The sequence below is a fragment of the Coenobita brevimanus genome, chromosome 5 (assembly GCF_032717465.1).
Source record: "Coenobita brevimanus isolate Jiangsu-jjx chromosome 5, ASM3271746v2, whole genome shotgun sequence".
Taxonomy (NCBI): domain Eukaryota; kingdom Metazoa; phylum Arthropoda; class Malacostraca; order Decapoda; family Coenobitidae; genus Coenobita; species Coenobita brevimanus.
In genome coordinates, this window is record NC_136958.1 from 19870409 (window position 1) to 19886555 (window position 16147).

Here is a 16147-nt window from a genome sequence, read left to right on the forward strand (position 1 = left end):
CTTTGAGTCCACCCTATTCAGAAGAGATGTATGTGGGAAGCCTTCCCACACATGAGAGTTGTACTCCACGCAGGGGCGGATAAAACCCTTGTATAGAGTCAACAATTGTGCAGGGGTAAAGAAGGAACAGAGTCGGCTTAGCACACCCAATCTCTTGGAAGCAGATTTTACAAGAGATGTAATATGATCTTTCCAAGATAAGTCCCGAGTAAATGAAACCCCAAGCATGTTCAAGGATGATGCAGGATTAAGCTGAATATTATTAAACGTTAGTGGGTGTACCTGGTGACGATTTTGTCGGGTTGATAGGTGCACAAACTGAGTCTTTGATGCATTATAAACAACCAGATTATTTTTACCCCACTCAATACAAGCCAAGTCAGACATCAGGTGTGCCATAGCCTCATATGGTGAAGCTTCGTTAATTTTGGTCTTTCGTTGGTTTCCTGCCTTTTAACATAAATGCAGAATTTTGCTGGGCAGTCAAAGCGACTCGGTAAGTTAGTTGTTTCAATACAGGCTTCATTTATCGAGGACGAAACGACATGGGTTTTAATCTTACAGACTGGTTTGGAAATTGTCGGGTGGACGCTCATAAACGATCGTCATCCCGCAGATGGTGCGAGGACAAAAACTCACTGAACAAAAAGCTCACAGGACAAAAATTCACTTGACCAAAAGTCGGTGCACAAAAATTTACTGAACCAAAACTCCATGGACAAAAAAAAAAAAAAAAAAAAAAAATCACGACCAAAAACTCATATATATATATATATATATATATATATATATATATATATATATATATATATATATATATATACTAGACCAAAAACTCATATATATATATATATATATATATATATATATATATATATATATATATATATATATATATATATATATATATACACCTAGGCTGCCGAGACAGGACGACACACTTCAAAATTACTCATCCACACACACACCTTTACTCGTACCTTAGCCCCAAGGAGAGAATGGTCAGATCCACACCGACCCACACCGCACGAGGGTCAACTGTGTAGTGCAATCAGCGACATCCACACCAGGGCCCAACAGCAGAAGCTGGTTTACCCGTACCACATCATAATACACCCATCCCCTTATCCACATCTAACCTGATCACCTGATCTGATCAGATGCGGGAGAATATCCCTCTCGGGGCTGCGTCATCATTTATTTATTCACAAATTCTCTCCAGTCATCCCTATCACGTTCAGCCCCTCTTTCTTGCTCTACAGACATCCCTCTTGCATCAAACGCTCTCTTCACACTGTCCATCCATCATATTTGTTGTCTTCCTCTTTCCCTGACACCTTTCACGTCTGATCCAATTATCTCTTTCTTCAATTGGTCTTCATTCATTCTCTCGATATGCCCAAACCATTGCAACACTCTCTGCTCAACTCGTTCGGCCATCTTCCATATAACTCCAGTCCTCCTTCGCATTTCATAATTTCTCACTCGATCCATACGCGTCACTCCACACATATTCCTCGGACACCACACCTCCATTGCATTCAACTTCTTCCTCTCTGCTACATGCATATTCGATGTTCCAGTTCCACATAATGCAGTCGGTACCACTACACCCCCATACAGCCCTCTCTTTACATCCATTCTAAGTAATCGACATCTAAACACTTTTTTCATTCCTCCCAGCACCATTCCTACTTCATTCATTCTAAACTTCAGTTCTACATCTATTCTCCCATCCACAGCAACATGTGACCCTAAATACTTAAAAAACTCTACCTCCTTACGCAACTCACCATTCAAAACTACATTCATCCTTCTACCATCTACCAACCTCGTGTACTTCATCACTTTACTCCTATTCTCAGTTGCCCTCAATTTCCTTCTTCATACACCCTTCCAAACTCCTTTATCAACTGTCTCAATCTCTCCTCCGAATCAGCCGTGTTTCTCTACGTTCAGCTGAGAAATGAGCGGGCTGGCTTGACATGACCTGACCACGATGGTTTTCAGAGGCTAATAACATTTTTACTATGTAAGACAGAGAAGAGATTCTTTCAGCAGGTGGTAAATACATTCATTAAGTTTTGCTTTTAGCTATATATTTGCTCATGAGACCAAAGAAACCCTTGGATCACAGCTTTCCAAGGGAATGTACCAAGGGCTTCATTTGGGATGTTCCACTATGAAATCGATTTCAAAATTTCCTGTTGTAACACTGTTTTCTTGCATGAATTCTAACAATTTAATATTGGATATTATGCTCATAATTCTAGGTGAATGTTTTTTTTCTATGTTTAGAGGGTCATACACGTAGCCACTGAGGGGGCAGGAGGGGACAGTTTGCCCCCCCTGGGAAAATTTTGGGGAAATGCTGAAAGGGATTTTTGGCATAGTTCTTGTATGACAATACAGTTTTCCTAATATTACCACTTGTATATTAAACTGTATTATCTACTTCCAAAAATATTTATTTGGGAGCAATAATTTCCTTTGAAATTGAAAGCTAGACTAAATATTATAAAATCCGTGAGAAAAAATGACCAGTTATAACTTAACAACTTCCCTTATCACCTTATATTATGTAGTTAATATTAGAGCTCTAATGATGTTTTGCATTTGAATCCTGATGAGGTGTAAAAATGGCCTTCCTGTTCTCTCAGCCACATCCTCTCACCCTGTAGCCATATCCTCTCACCCTGCAGCCACATCCTCTCACCCTGCAGCCACATCCTCTCACCCTGCAGCCATATCCTCTCACTCTGTGGCCAGTTGCAAACAGACACTGCACGATTATTGTTACAAACAACTGAAACAAGCGGAATTTTTGAAGATTGCATGAAGCCATTTTGATCATCTCAGACCACATTTTAGAAGGTAAGCAGATATAAATATGTGTGCCAGGGGCCTCGTTTGGGTGGGGGACAGGGGGACGTGTACCTCCCCCTCCCCCCCCTTTCTGGAGCCTGGAGGACAGAGTATCTTTTGTCCCCCCCACTTTTCAAGATGAAAATTTTTAGAATGAATAGCTTTATTCCGTTTTTCTTTCTTTTTTCTTCCTTAATGGAAAAATCCTTTCTATACAGTACAGTACAGTTCAGGTGATATGAAAATCATTACCTGCTGAGCGGGGCAGGTCGAGTGATCACCTGAGTCAAGGATTAAGAGAGGTTAATCCCACCAGATGTAATAACTTAGGTCAGTCTTGACATATGCAACACCCCTGATGCCTGAGCCAATGAGAATCAAACTAAAGGAATATCCTAACTAGTGGAAAACAGAATTTCTATTGGCTACCACCACAGCAGTAGTACAAAACAGAATACCAGACTGGGGGTGGCTGCAGCAGCTAATTTTAATTTACACATATGTGCTAAGGGGGTAGAGAGAGAGAGAGAGAGAGAGAGAGAGAGAGAGAGAGAGAACCGCAAAGGAAAATAGGAAAAGAGATAGTACAACGAATGTGGGAAAGCGTGTGTGTTCGGGACACTCACGCCAGTTCGGTGACAGATATTTTGGGGAAATATTCGAAGTGTTTGCCCCCCCTGGCCAAAATCCTGGATACGCCACTGCAGGGGGTATAACCAGCAAGGGTAAATGTCCCATTTCTGGGTTTTACCATTTGATCAAGAGGCAAGCATTTACCGACGCAGTTCGTTGACACGGCAAGTCAGGAGTAGAGAACTGAGCATTGTGCATGTGATACATGCAACGGCGCCTCACTGTCTGCACATTCATCAACGCCTGGAATATTTATGCGTTGTCGAAAACATATGCCAGCTCCTTTTGCAAGAGCACACTTGGCCACTGTATACTGAAACGTTCTTGATGGTTACTATGGAAATCTCATCAAATATGTTGAAAGTTTACACCAAGACCAAAATTTGATGATAGGCATATGTACAAACGTTCGCTCGCTCGTCACACGCTCACAAAGCACACTTTACTGGTAATAATATGATTTATGAGTAAAAAACTCAAAGGTATTTGGCTACCATGTGTCTTCTATGTTGACATGATTACCTCTAATTAGTTACAATCTTGGTCGTCAGTTAAATTAGGCAAAAAAGAATTAAACTTGTAATAGCTGTTTACAGATTTCTATATGCATCTCCCTCGTTTTCCGTGAAGAACAAGCAGATAGACTGACATACTTACAGACACTCTCTTATATATATATATATATATATATATATATATATATATGTGTGTGTGTGTGTGTGTGTGTGTGTCTGTGTGAATGTGTGTGTGTGTGTGTGTGTCTGTGTGAATATGTGTGTGTGTGTGTGTGTGTGTGTGTAGATGTAGGTAGATAGTCAGATAGATGCGGATTATATGGTTAATCAGTTAATCTGAATAATTTTCTCTGAACTCAACCTTCTGAGTAATTACACGTGAGTTTCTGCTCGACCTGCCGTCACCGCTTGTCCAACCGGATTCGCTTGCTCGGCCTTTTCCACTTGCCCAGCCTGCTTCGCTTGCCTGGCCGGCTCTTCTCCGATGCTCCTCAATGAGTTGCTAGACTTACAAAAAAAAAAAAAAAAAAAAACGTGAAGTTCCAATTTGGAGCACCAGATGGACGCTAAGAAAATCCACGTTTTGGCCATTTTAGCAACTTGCCGCAAAATATTTGCTACCATCGAGCACCATTAAATTTAGTTTCAATTCAGTTCTGTCATTTGGATCATCAGTAAATCTGACTAACCTTCATTAATTCAAGTAATATGATTCATCGGTTAATCTGAAATATGCATTCTGAGCCAAACCCTCAGATATAAACATGAGTTCCAGCTCGCCCTGCCCGAGCCTCTCGTCCAGCCTGCTATGCTCCGACAAGCGTTGATAGACGCACCACTGAAAAATGAGTAGTTCCAATTTGAACCAAGAGAGAAAAACTAAGAAAATCCATCTTTCTGCATTTTTAGCAACGTTTAGCAAAATTTTAGCAACTGTAAGATTTACATCTAAATTTGCGGTACAAACTTATACCTGATAAAGCTGTTTCTAGAGTTCTATATGCATCCCCCTTGATATCCACAGAAGACAAATAGACAAACATTCTCTTACATCTGTACGGATAGTACACAGTGATACTTTCTGTCACTTTAAAAATATATTTCCAGTATCGACAATTTGCTTCAGTTATGTGCAGTATATGAAGGACGAACAGTGTATTATGCAATGCTTAAGAAATAGCCGAGAATGGTGTGTATGATGTCTCCGATGCCACCTAGAATACTGGTCTTTATCATCGTGCTGGAGAGACAGCATAATAACCTGGCGGCTCCACTGCCCAGTTATGCAAATGCCTATAAACCATCTCTCTAACCACATGAAAAGAAGATGGTGGACTTTAGGAAAGGGTAACATCAGCGGTTCCCTCGTAACTAGCAACAACGGGGCGGATGGATGGATGGATTAATAGAGATGGACAGGGGAAGTGGGCAGGGATGGGTGGATTGCTGGGTGTGGAAAGGCAGGGTGGGTGGGGTGGGTGGAGTAGGTGGAAGGGTGGGTGGGGTTGGTGGAATGGGTGGAAGGGTGGATGGAGTTTTTGGTGGGGCAGTGGGTATGGGTGAGTGGAAGGGCAGGATGAGTGGGTGGGCCGGGTGGATGAAAAGGAGGGTGAGTGAACGTGTGGGAGTAGGTGGGTGGATGGGTGAACAGGTTGGATGGGAATGGTTGGTTCGTGGGTGGGTAATGGGAAAATAGGTTCATGGTAGGAATAGGTCTATGGAGAAATTATCCCTGAGAAAATGGGCCCTAGGAGGAACATAGTTTAACTGGTAAAATGGGATCGATGGTATCTTTTCACACAAGGGTATTGGCCGTCCATGGTCCCAAGCAAAGCCGGTATGCACGATCAAAGGGTTTTTCTCAGTCAGTGCTGGGTGCCCATAGCAGAGAATAATAATAAATCATAACGAAAAGGGCATCATGAAGTTCCCTATACCATCTTGAATACGGACAAATGTGAGTTATGTTTATACAGTCGGAGATATCTATCCAAGAATGCCATCTCACTGTTATTTTGTTATTGTCATGGGTACCTTTGGCCTGCAGCTCATAGGGTTCACATCAGAAGAATATAAATATATATATATATATATATATATATATATATATATATATATATATATATATACATCTTCTCTTGGTATGATATGAATTTACTGGGGATATAATGAATTAGATTTAAGAAATTCGATGTTGTTGTTGCTGTCATGATCCAAGGCTCATTTCAACATGACCCTGGTGAACTATTGAATTATATCTTTCCTGTATTCCACCTTTCTCTTTTCGGAGGATGGAGTTTAGTGGCATTTGTATAGTGAAACAGGAGAGCTGCACAACTATATCGGTGCTGCTGCGTGCAGGCTTCCCTCTCCAGCACATAAGCAACTCCAGTATCTCCTTCCAATATCACTTCCTGCAAAATATTACTCTATCACATTTCAGGCTCGGGTGACCAAAAAAATATCCTGTAATTTTCCTGATATCTGGATGTTGGGTTTAATCTATTGCATGATGAAAGTCAATGCTATCAGTATTAACTATTCCAGCTATAAAATATTAAATATCTCTAAAACTTTTGAATAACTTCACATTTATTTTCATTTTTCACCACAACGCGTGGTCTGGGCTTAGTGCTCAAATACCTGTCTATCTATCTATCTATTGCCAGACGCCTTAATCCCTTATATGGGGTGGCCACAAACATATCGTCTCCACGTCACCCCGTCCCCCCCATTTCACTCCCCTGCTCCCAATTCACACCCCTCTCTCTCATATACCTCTCCACTCCATTCCTCCATCTCATCCTTGGCCTTCCCCTCCCTCTCTCCCCCTCCCCCTCACTCACATATACTATCCTTGTCAGTCTCTCGCTCTCCATCCTCTCCACATGGCCAAACCACTTCAGTGTGTTTCCCCTAATGCTTCCTATCACATCCACATCCACAGCACAACGCTCCTTCACCTCCTCATTTGTCAGTCTGTCTCTCCATGTGACTCCACATGCTCCTCTCAAATAACTCATTTTCACTGCTTTCACTCTTGACTTGTGTCCCTCCAACAACGTCCAAGATTCACTTTCATAAGTCAGAGTTGGTATCACAATACTGTCATGTAATAACTTTTTCACTTCCATGCTCACTTCCCTCTTTCTTATCACTGCCTTCAAGGAACCAGCAACCTTTCTTCCTTGTTGTACCCTTTCAAGCACTTCACCCTCCAAACTTCCATCCTTACTCATCACACTACCCAAGTACTTAAACGTACTCACATTTTCCATTTCCTCACCATCCAATCTCACTGTACATTCACTGACTTCACCTCTTTCGAAGACCATAACTTTACTCTTCCCTACATTCACCTTTAAAATTCGTTTCTTACACACTCTCCCAAACTCATCCACCAAGCCTTGCAGCTCCCCTTCGTCTTCACTTAACAACACAGTATCATCTGCAAACAGGGAGTTTCCAGACACTGCCCTCTCTCATTAGGGCCGCTCCAACATCCGCTACCCTACCATGTATCTATTTTATAACCCCATCTATATACGGACTGAACAGCCATGGAGACATAACACATCCCTGTTTCAACCCAACCTTCAAATAGAAAAAATCACTGAGTTCACTATCCACATGCACTGCAGTCTTAGCACCCTCATACATACTCTTCACGGCATTCAACAGCTTCCCATCTACTCCATAGATTCTTAATACTTTCCACAATCCTTGTCTATCCACTCTGTCATATGCTTTCCCCAAATCCATGAAGGCCGCATACAACTTCTTTCCCTTCTCTAGACACTTGTCACTAAAGATCTAAGAATGAATATCTGATCTACACAACCTCTTCCCTTCCTAAAGCCTCCCTGTTCTTCTCCAACTAATTCCTCTGTTATTTCCCTAACTCTGTCAATAAGACAGAATCCTACCGTATACTTTTCCAATTACACTGAGAAGACAAATGCCTCTGTGATTACCACACACTTCTTTTTCCCCTTTCCCTTTGTACAAGGGAATAATTATACCTTCCTTCTTTACCCCTGCACAATTGTTGACTCTATACAGGGGTTTTATCCGCCCCTGTGTGGAGTACAGCTCTCATGTTTGGGTAGGCTCTCCACATACAGCTCTTCTCAATAGGGTGAAGTCAAAGGCTTTTCGTCTCATTAACTCTCCTCCTCTTACTGACTCCCTTCAACCTCTGTCTCTTCGCCGCACTGTTACATCTTTATCTCTTTTCTATCGCTACTTCAATGGTCGCTGCTCCTCTGAACTCTCTGCATGCATTCCTCCACCTCTACGACCGGCGCGTAGCACCCGTCTAGCAGCAAACTCTCATCCCTTTTTTGTCCAACTCTCTAATGCAAGAGTTAACCGTTACTCCCAGTCCTTCAATTATGCAACAGGTCAACTCTGGAACTGTCTCCCTCTGCCTGTATTTCTTACTTCCTATGATCTCCAGTCTTTCAAAAGCAGTGTGTCCAGGCATCTCGAAATGATCGGATCTTGAATTGGCTCTCTCTTGTATTTTGTTTTTCTCTTGGAAGGAACAATAACAGCGGGCCCATGGCCGTTGGTTCCTTCTTCCTCGCATTAAAAAAAAAGAACAAATGACTTCCAATCATACGGGACTTTACCTTCCTCCCAGGCCAATCTGCATATCTTCCACATCCATTCTACTACTATCTCTCCCCCATGCTTTAGCATTTCACCACACACTCCATGAATTCCTGGGGCTTTCCTCATTTCGACTTTCTTCATTGCTTCCACGACTTCCATCCTACTGATTTCTTCCTGTCTTCTCACCTCCCTCCTTCTCCCAGCCATTCCACAGCCACTTGTACTTTCATTACTTTCATTCTCTATGATCAACAATTCATTAAAGTGTTCTCTCCATCTGCTCACTTTTTCTCCCTTCTCAACTAGTAATCTACCATTTTTATCTTTCAGTCCCCTACTAACTTCATTGCCGCCCTGTCTGACTCTCTTTATCTCTTTCCAGAACATTTTCTTACATTCCCTCCACTTGACATTCAGATTCCTTCCAAATTCTTCATCCACTCTCTTCTTTCTCTTACTAATCTTTTCACCTCTCACTTCCATTCTACATATAACTCTCTCTTTCGACTCTCAACTTCTTCAACATCCCTATTTCTCATCCATTCATTATAATCTTTCTTCTTTTGCGCCACAGCCTGTCTCACCTCTTCATTCCACCATGCTGTTCCTCACACCCCCTTTTGTCTTCTCTTCACCCCACACATCACCTCACATGCTGCACATATTTCCTCTGTGAATATCTTGCACTCACTTTCCACGTCCCCTATCTGCTCAAATTCGTATTTACCCAATCGTTCCTCCACTTCTCTCTCAAATTCTGTCTTTTTCTTATCCTCTTGTTCCCTTTCCACTCCAATACCACTATGGGAAAAGGGAATGGTCATATTCGCCTTAAGTGTCTTTTTTTAATGCAAAAAGATGGAACCAAAGGCCTGCGGCCCGCAAACCGTTCCTTCCAAGAAAAACAAAACAAAAGCAAAACAAAAGAGAGCCAAATTCAAGATCCGTTCATTTCAAGATGCCTGGACACACTGCATTTGAAAGACTGGAGATCAAAGGAAGTAGGAAATACAGACAAAGGGAGACAGTTCCAGAGTTGACCTGTTGCATAAATGAAATACTGGGAGTAACGGTTAACTCTTGCATTAGAGAGGTGGACAGAAAAGGGATGAGAGTTCCTTGATAGACGGGTGCTACATGCCTGTCGTAGAGGTTGAGGGATGCAAGCAGACAGTTCAGAGGAGCAACGACCATTGAAGTAGTGATAGAAAAGAGATAAAGATGCAACAGTGCGGCAATGAGACAGAGGCTGAAGGGAGCTAGTAGGAGGAGGAGAGTTGATGAGACGAAAAGCCTTTGACTCCACGCTATTGAGAAATGCTGTATGTGGGGAGCCTCCACACACGTGAGAGTTATACTCTAGACAGAGGCGAATAAAACCCGTGTATAAAGTCAACAACTGTGAAGGGGTAAAGAAGGTACGAAGTCGGCTAAGCACACCTAACTTTTCGAAGCAGATTTTACAAGAGATGCAATATGATCTTTCCAAGATAAATCCCGAGTGAATGAAACCCCAAGTATGTTCAAGGATGATGCAGGATTGAGCTGGATATTATTAAACATTAGTGGGTACTGTTGTGGAAGATTGTGTCTGGTTGATAGGTGTAGAAACTGAGTTTTTGATGCATTAAAAACAAGATTATTTTTACCCAAGTGAGAGACACGAGCCAAGTCAGACATTAGGTTTGCCATAGCCTCATCCATTGTTTGTTGAAGTAACTGCTGAGATGGACGTTGCGGGAACCGAATGGAAAGGTGAAGGGTGGAATCATCAGCATACGAGTGGATAGGGTTAGATGTACAGCTTAGAAGGTCATTGATGAATAAAAGGAAGAGAGTTGGTGATAGGACAAAGCCCTGAGGAACACCACTGTTGATAGATGTAGGAGATGAACATCGGCCGTCTACTACAGCGGCTATACAGTAGAACGACCAGAAAGGAAGCTGTAGATGAAGGCACAGATTGATGGATAGAAAATGTAAGAGGGCAGTTTGGAAATTAAAGATTTATGCCAAACTCAATCGAAAGCCTTTTAGATGTCAAGTACAATGGCCAAGCTTTCGCCAAAGTCCCAAAAGGAGAATGATCAGGAGTCTGAAAGGTAGATGAGAAGACCGCCAGTGGAGCGTCCCTGACAGAACCCATACTGACTATCAGAAAGAAGGTTGTGATAGGAAAGATGCTTTAAGATTCTTCTGTTAAGAATTGACTCGAAAACGTTTGAGATACAGGATGTTAAAGCAATTGGAATGGTCATCCTTCTTTGGGACTGGCTGAATGAGAGCAAACTTCCAGCAAGAAGGAAAGGTACAAGTTGACAGACAAAGGTGAAAGAGTTTACCTAGGCAGGGTGTAAGCACAGAAGCACAGTTCTTGAGGACAACGGGAGGGACTCTATCAGGCCAATATGCCTTGTTAATATTGAGGCCAGTGATGGCAGAAAATACATCAGCTGAAGAAATTTTAATGTCAGCCATGAGGAAGTCAGAGGGGAGAAGTGATGGAGGAATAGCACCGGATTCATCTAAGGTGGAATTAGAGGTGAAAGTCTGAGCGAAGAGATCTGCTTTATCAGTAGAAGAAATAGCTGCAGAACCATCAGAATAGAAAAGAGAAGGGAAGGATGATACGGTAAAGTTGTTAGAAAGGTATTTGGCAAGGTGCCAGAAGGAGCGGGAAGAATTCGAGGTGGAGAGCTGAGAGCATTTTGTACGGATGAAATTATTTTTGGCAGAACGAACAACAAACTTAGCACGATTCCTGGCAGAAACATAAAAATGATGTGCTTCTGGGGTGGGTAGGTTCTGGTACCTTGTTGCGAACAGCATTAGAACAAGCGTGATTAAACCAAGGTTTTCGAGCATTAGTTTGAACTAACTATCCAAAAATGTGCCCTTACTCTACTGACTGGGTAATAAATGACTAGATGATTGTCTCCAACAAAGTGCCCTAACTGTTGAAAAATACTAATGTAACTTTCTTTTGGTAAAACGTAAGACGTATTCTCGTGGGTTATGGAAGGTTCCTAACGCTCCTTTCCTGGCGAACTATTTTGAATATCATCTTGTATTATTCCCTTGAATGTTATTTATGCTTTTTCATTATTTGTACGAAATGAATGACTAACAGACAAAAAGCATTAATGTGCCAGCTACTGAAGTAAACATTTAAGAAGGGATTGGGGAGCCTCGGTAGGCAACGAGAATATAAGACTTACCCTCCCCTGTACAGCTTGCCACCCTGTCGCCTCAAGCACTGGCGCGAATGTGGTGCTTTGCTAGGGCTCAAACACACCTCCCCCACCGCCCAAATCCCTCTGGTCTTCCATGATCATTATTACTCTATCGGTACTTAGCTCTCATTTCTTTTTACCTGCTCGTAACGTCCCTGTCCCTCTCTGTTATCACCATTCTTCCATGCTCCTTATTTTTTCTTCCCTCGTTCCCCCTTGACTGTGATTTCGTGTCCTTCTCCCTGGCTACCCCCACAATTCTCCAGGAATGATCATCATTGTCTACCCTTTTCTTGCTCCTGATCTTCTCACCAACCCTATTCTTCTCCCCCCCACCCCCCCTCTCTCTCTCTCTCTCTCTCTCACACACACACACACACACACACACACACACACACACACATCCAGCTTATCCGCATCTTTCTCTCTGATTTACCTTGTCCGTGTCCTCTCTTATTATGACTTTCTCACATACACTTTCCATATCCCTTCCACCAAAAATTTTATTGAGAAGCATCAGAAAATTACCTATATAAAACTCACCTATCTTTAAGACCTGCTGTCTTGATGTGACTTTTCGTAGTAGTTTTTTTTTTTTTTTTTTTTCTGTCGATAGTGCTGTCTTCATTCCGTTTATAATTTTTGCCATTAATCTAACATTGTACACTGCACCATAGCGTCTTAAACTAAATATTTCATTAAATATTTCATTTGCCTCTTCCAAATACAACAATATTATCTGAGATAGCTCTAGATAGTCAACACACTGATACTGGGCTGATAAACATGGGATTTAGCAAAGGTGATAAATCCAATACAGTTGACACGTCTATAAAGCCAACACACACACACACACACACACCTCATCATATATATATATATATATATATATATATATATATAGAGAGAGAGAGAGAGAGAGAGAGAGAGAGAGAGAGAGAGAGAGAATCCAACAACTTAATTAGTGATAGACAATACGGTTTTCGCCACGAAAGATCCACCATTGACATACTCAATCTCTTAACTCATACCATCCATCAATCAATTGATCTTATTGTTGAAACTCATGCAGTAGCTCTTGATATCTCTAAAGCTTTCGACATATAAACTACCTCCCCTGCAAGTAAGAAGGAATGTTGCCTCCCTTGCATTATTTTACAGAAATTTTTTTAGTAAATACTCAGACGAAGTTGCGTCCATGGTGCCACCTCTCCATGCCTTCCCTCGTGCTACACGGGCATCTGGTAGCGCTCATGACTGGAATGTCACTCAACCATATTGCAGAACTTCTGCCTATCAGAATTCTTTCATTCCCCGAACTGCATCTCTCTGGAACTCGCTTCCCCAGAGTTGTTTTCCTCCAAATTTCAACCCACAACTGTTCAAGTCTAACTGTTACAGATATTTTATGAACAGAGGACACCAGTAATCTGGTGTATGGATTTTTTTTTTCCCCATTTGTTTTTCCTTCCTCCGTTCTGTTATTTAAAAAAAAAAAAAAAGATAGATATAGATAGATAGATAGATAGATACATAGATAGACAGGTAGATAGACAGATAGATAGATAGAGACAGAGACAGATAAATACAGTTGATATACCGTATATATACATATATATATATATATATATATATATATATATATATATATGGAGCCTCAGTGGTACAGTGGTAGTGTCTACGTCTCACACGCTGGTGGACGCGGGTTCGCCTCCCACCAGAGTTGTAAAAGCTTTGGGAAGCATTCAACGAGCCACTTACTGCTTTGGTGGACATAAGGGGTGCTGTGGTTGAACTGGTGTTGCATACAAGTATGCTTGCACCCAGTCGGCTTAAGGCAGGCCGATTACACTTGGTTCACAGACTACACACACATCCAAAGCCACTCCAACACTACAATCACACTTACAAGCACTTCTCACCCTACATAGACTCTCTACTAGACAGCCTAAGCCACTTGATAGAGGTACATTGGCTGTATCGTCCCCACTTCGGTCGGGATAGGCCGGTCCTGCAGTGGACACAGAAACCGTTTATGAGATGAGATTATATACTGTATATATATATATATATATATATATATATATATATATATATATATATATATATATATATATATATATATATATATAGAGTTCCTGTAATGATTTCCTGTAAACCAGGAAGGCATTTACAACGCTGGGTGGTAAACTTATAACCAATCGACAAGTGTTCCCTACGTGACTGCAAGTGGGTTGGCGGAGGGTTAGTGCCCATTCCTGGAAAACAAAACTAAAAAAACGAAAAAGAAGCCTCGGACCAGGACTGACCAAAAGATGTCGACTAAGGACCGAACAAAGAACATGATGCGGATGACGACGTGGAATGTAAGGCGTGTAAATGATTAGGTGAAAGAGAGAGAGATTGTTCAGGTGCTTGAGGGTGCAAAAGTGGAAGTATGTGGATTAACTGAATCGAAATGATAAGGAGAGAGTGTGAGACCTTGGGAGTATGGACGGGGTATATGTGTGGCAGTAGATGAGAATGAGAGGGCAAAAAAAAAAAAGAGTGTATTGTTGTGAGTAACAGATGGAAGGAGATTATAAGACAGTATGGAGTAGATCAGTTGGCTCGAGGATTGTGTGGGACAGATTGAAAGTTGGAATACAAATGTGGGCGATTGTGTGCGTGCATGCGCCAACGCAAGTTCGTGCAAGCAGAGTGAGAGAATTTTCTGGAGAATTGTGGAAGTGTGCATGGAAATGTTTGAAAGGAATGAGAGAGTGTTCTTGATGGGTGATATGAATAGTAAAGTAGGGAATGTGAAGGTAGCTGGAGTAGTTGGTGAGTGGGGTGTGCCTGCTGAGATAGATGAGAATGGCAGTGCTTTAGTGGACATTTGTGCCGGGAGGGGATTGGTGATACCCATTACCCTCTTCAGGCAAAAAATGATCCACAGGTATACATGGCGAGTGATGAGAAGGGTGGGTGGTGAACTGAATGAAAGAAAGGCAATGATTGATTATGTGTGTGTGGATAAAAGGATGGGTAGGTGTGTAATTGATGCAAGAGCATATAGAGGTTGGGGGAGTGGACTCTCTGACCACCACCAAGTGGTGGTCAGAATCAAGGTCCGAGTAAAATGGAGAAATAGAAGAAGGGAAAGACGAGAGGAAGGTTCAGATGCAGGGAAAGTAGAAAGGTTACAAGAGGATGAGAAAAAGGCAGAATATAAGAGAGAAGTGGAGGAACGATTGGGTAAATATGGATTGGAGCAGATAGGGGAAGTGGAATGTGTGTGCAAGATACTTACAGAAGAAATGTGTGTAGCATGTGAGGTGGTGTGTGGGGTGATGAGAAGACGAAAGGGGGTGCAAGGAACAGCGTGGTGGAATGAAGAGGTGAGACAGGCTGTGGCACAAAAGAATAAAGCATATAATGAATGGAAAATAGAGGCGTGGAAGAAGTTGGGATACGGAAGAGAGTTATATGTAGAGAGAGGTGAAAAGCTTAGTAAGGGAGAGTAAGAAGAGAGTGGATGAGGAATTTGGAAGGAATTTGAATGTAAAGTGGAGGGACTGTAAGAAAACGTTCTGGAAAGAGGTAAAGAGAGTTAAACAGGGTGGCAGTGAAGTTAGGCGGGGAGTGAAAGATAAAAATGGTAGATTACTAGTGGAGAAGGGAGAAAAAGTGAGATTTAAGGAACTGTTGAACATAGAGAATGAAAATAATGCAAGTATAAGTGCTGCAGAATGGCTGGGAGACGGAGGGATGTGAGAAGAGAGGAAGAAATCAGTAGGATGGAAGTTGTGGAAGCAATGAAGAAAGTCAAATTGGGGAAAGCCCCAGGAATTCATGGAGAGTATAGTGAAATGCTGAAGCATGAAGGAGAGGTGGTAGTAGACTGGATGTGGAAGATGTGAAGATTGGTCTGGGAGGAAAGTAGAGTCCCATAATATTGGAAGTCAGGTATAATTATTCCCTTGTACATAGGAAAAGGGGAAAAAGAAGTGGGTGGTAATCATAGGGGCATTTGTCTTCTTAGTGTAGTAGTAAAAGTATATGGAAGGATATTTATTGACATAGTTAGAGAAAGAACAGAGGAATTAGTTAGAGAAGAACAGGGAGGATTTAGGTAGGGAAGAGGTTGTGTAGATCAGATATTCATTCTTAGATCTTTATTGGAAAAGTGTCTAGAGGAGGGAAAGAAATTGTATGCGGCCTTCATGGATTTGGAGAAATCATATGGCAGGGTGGATAGAAAAGGATTGTGGAAAGTATTAAGAATATATGGAGTAGATGGGA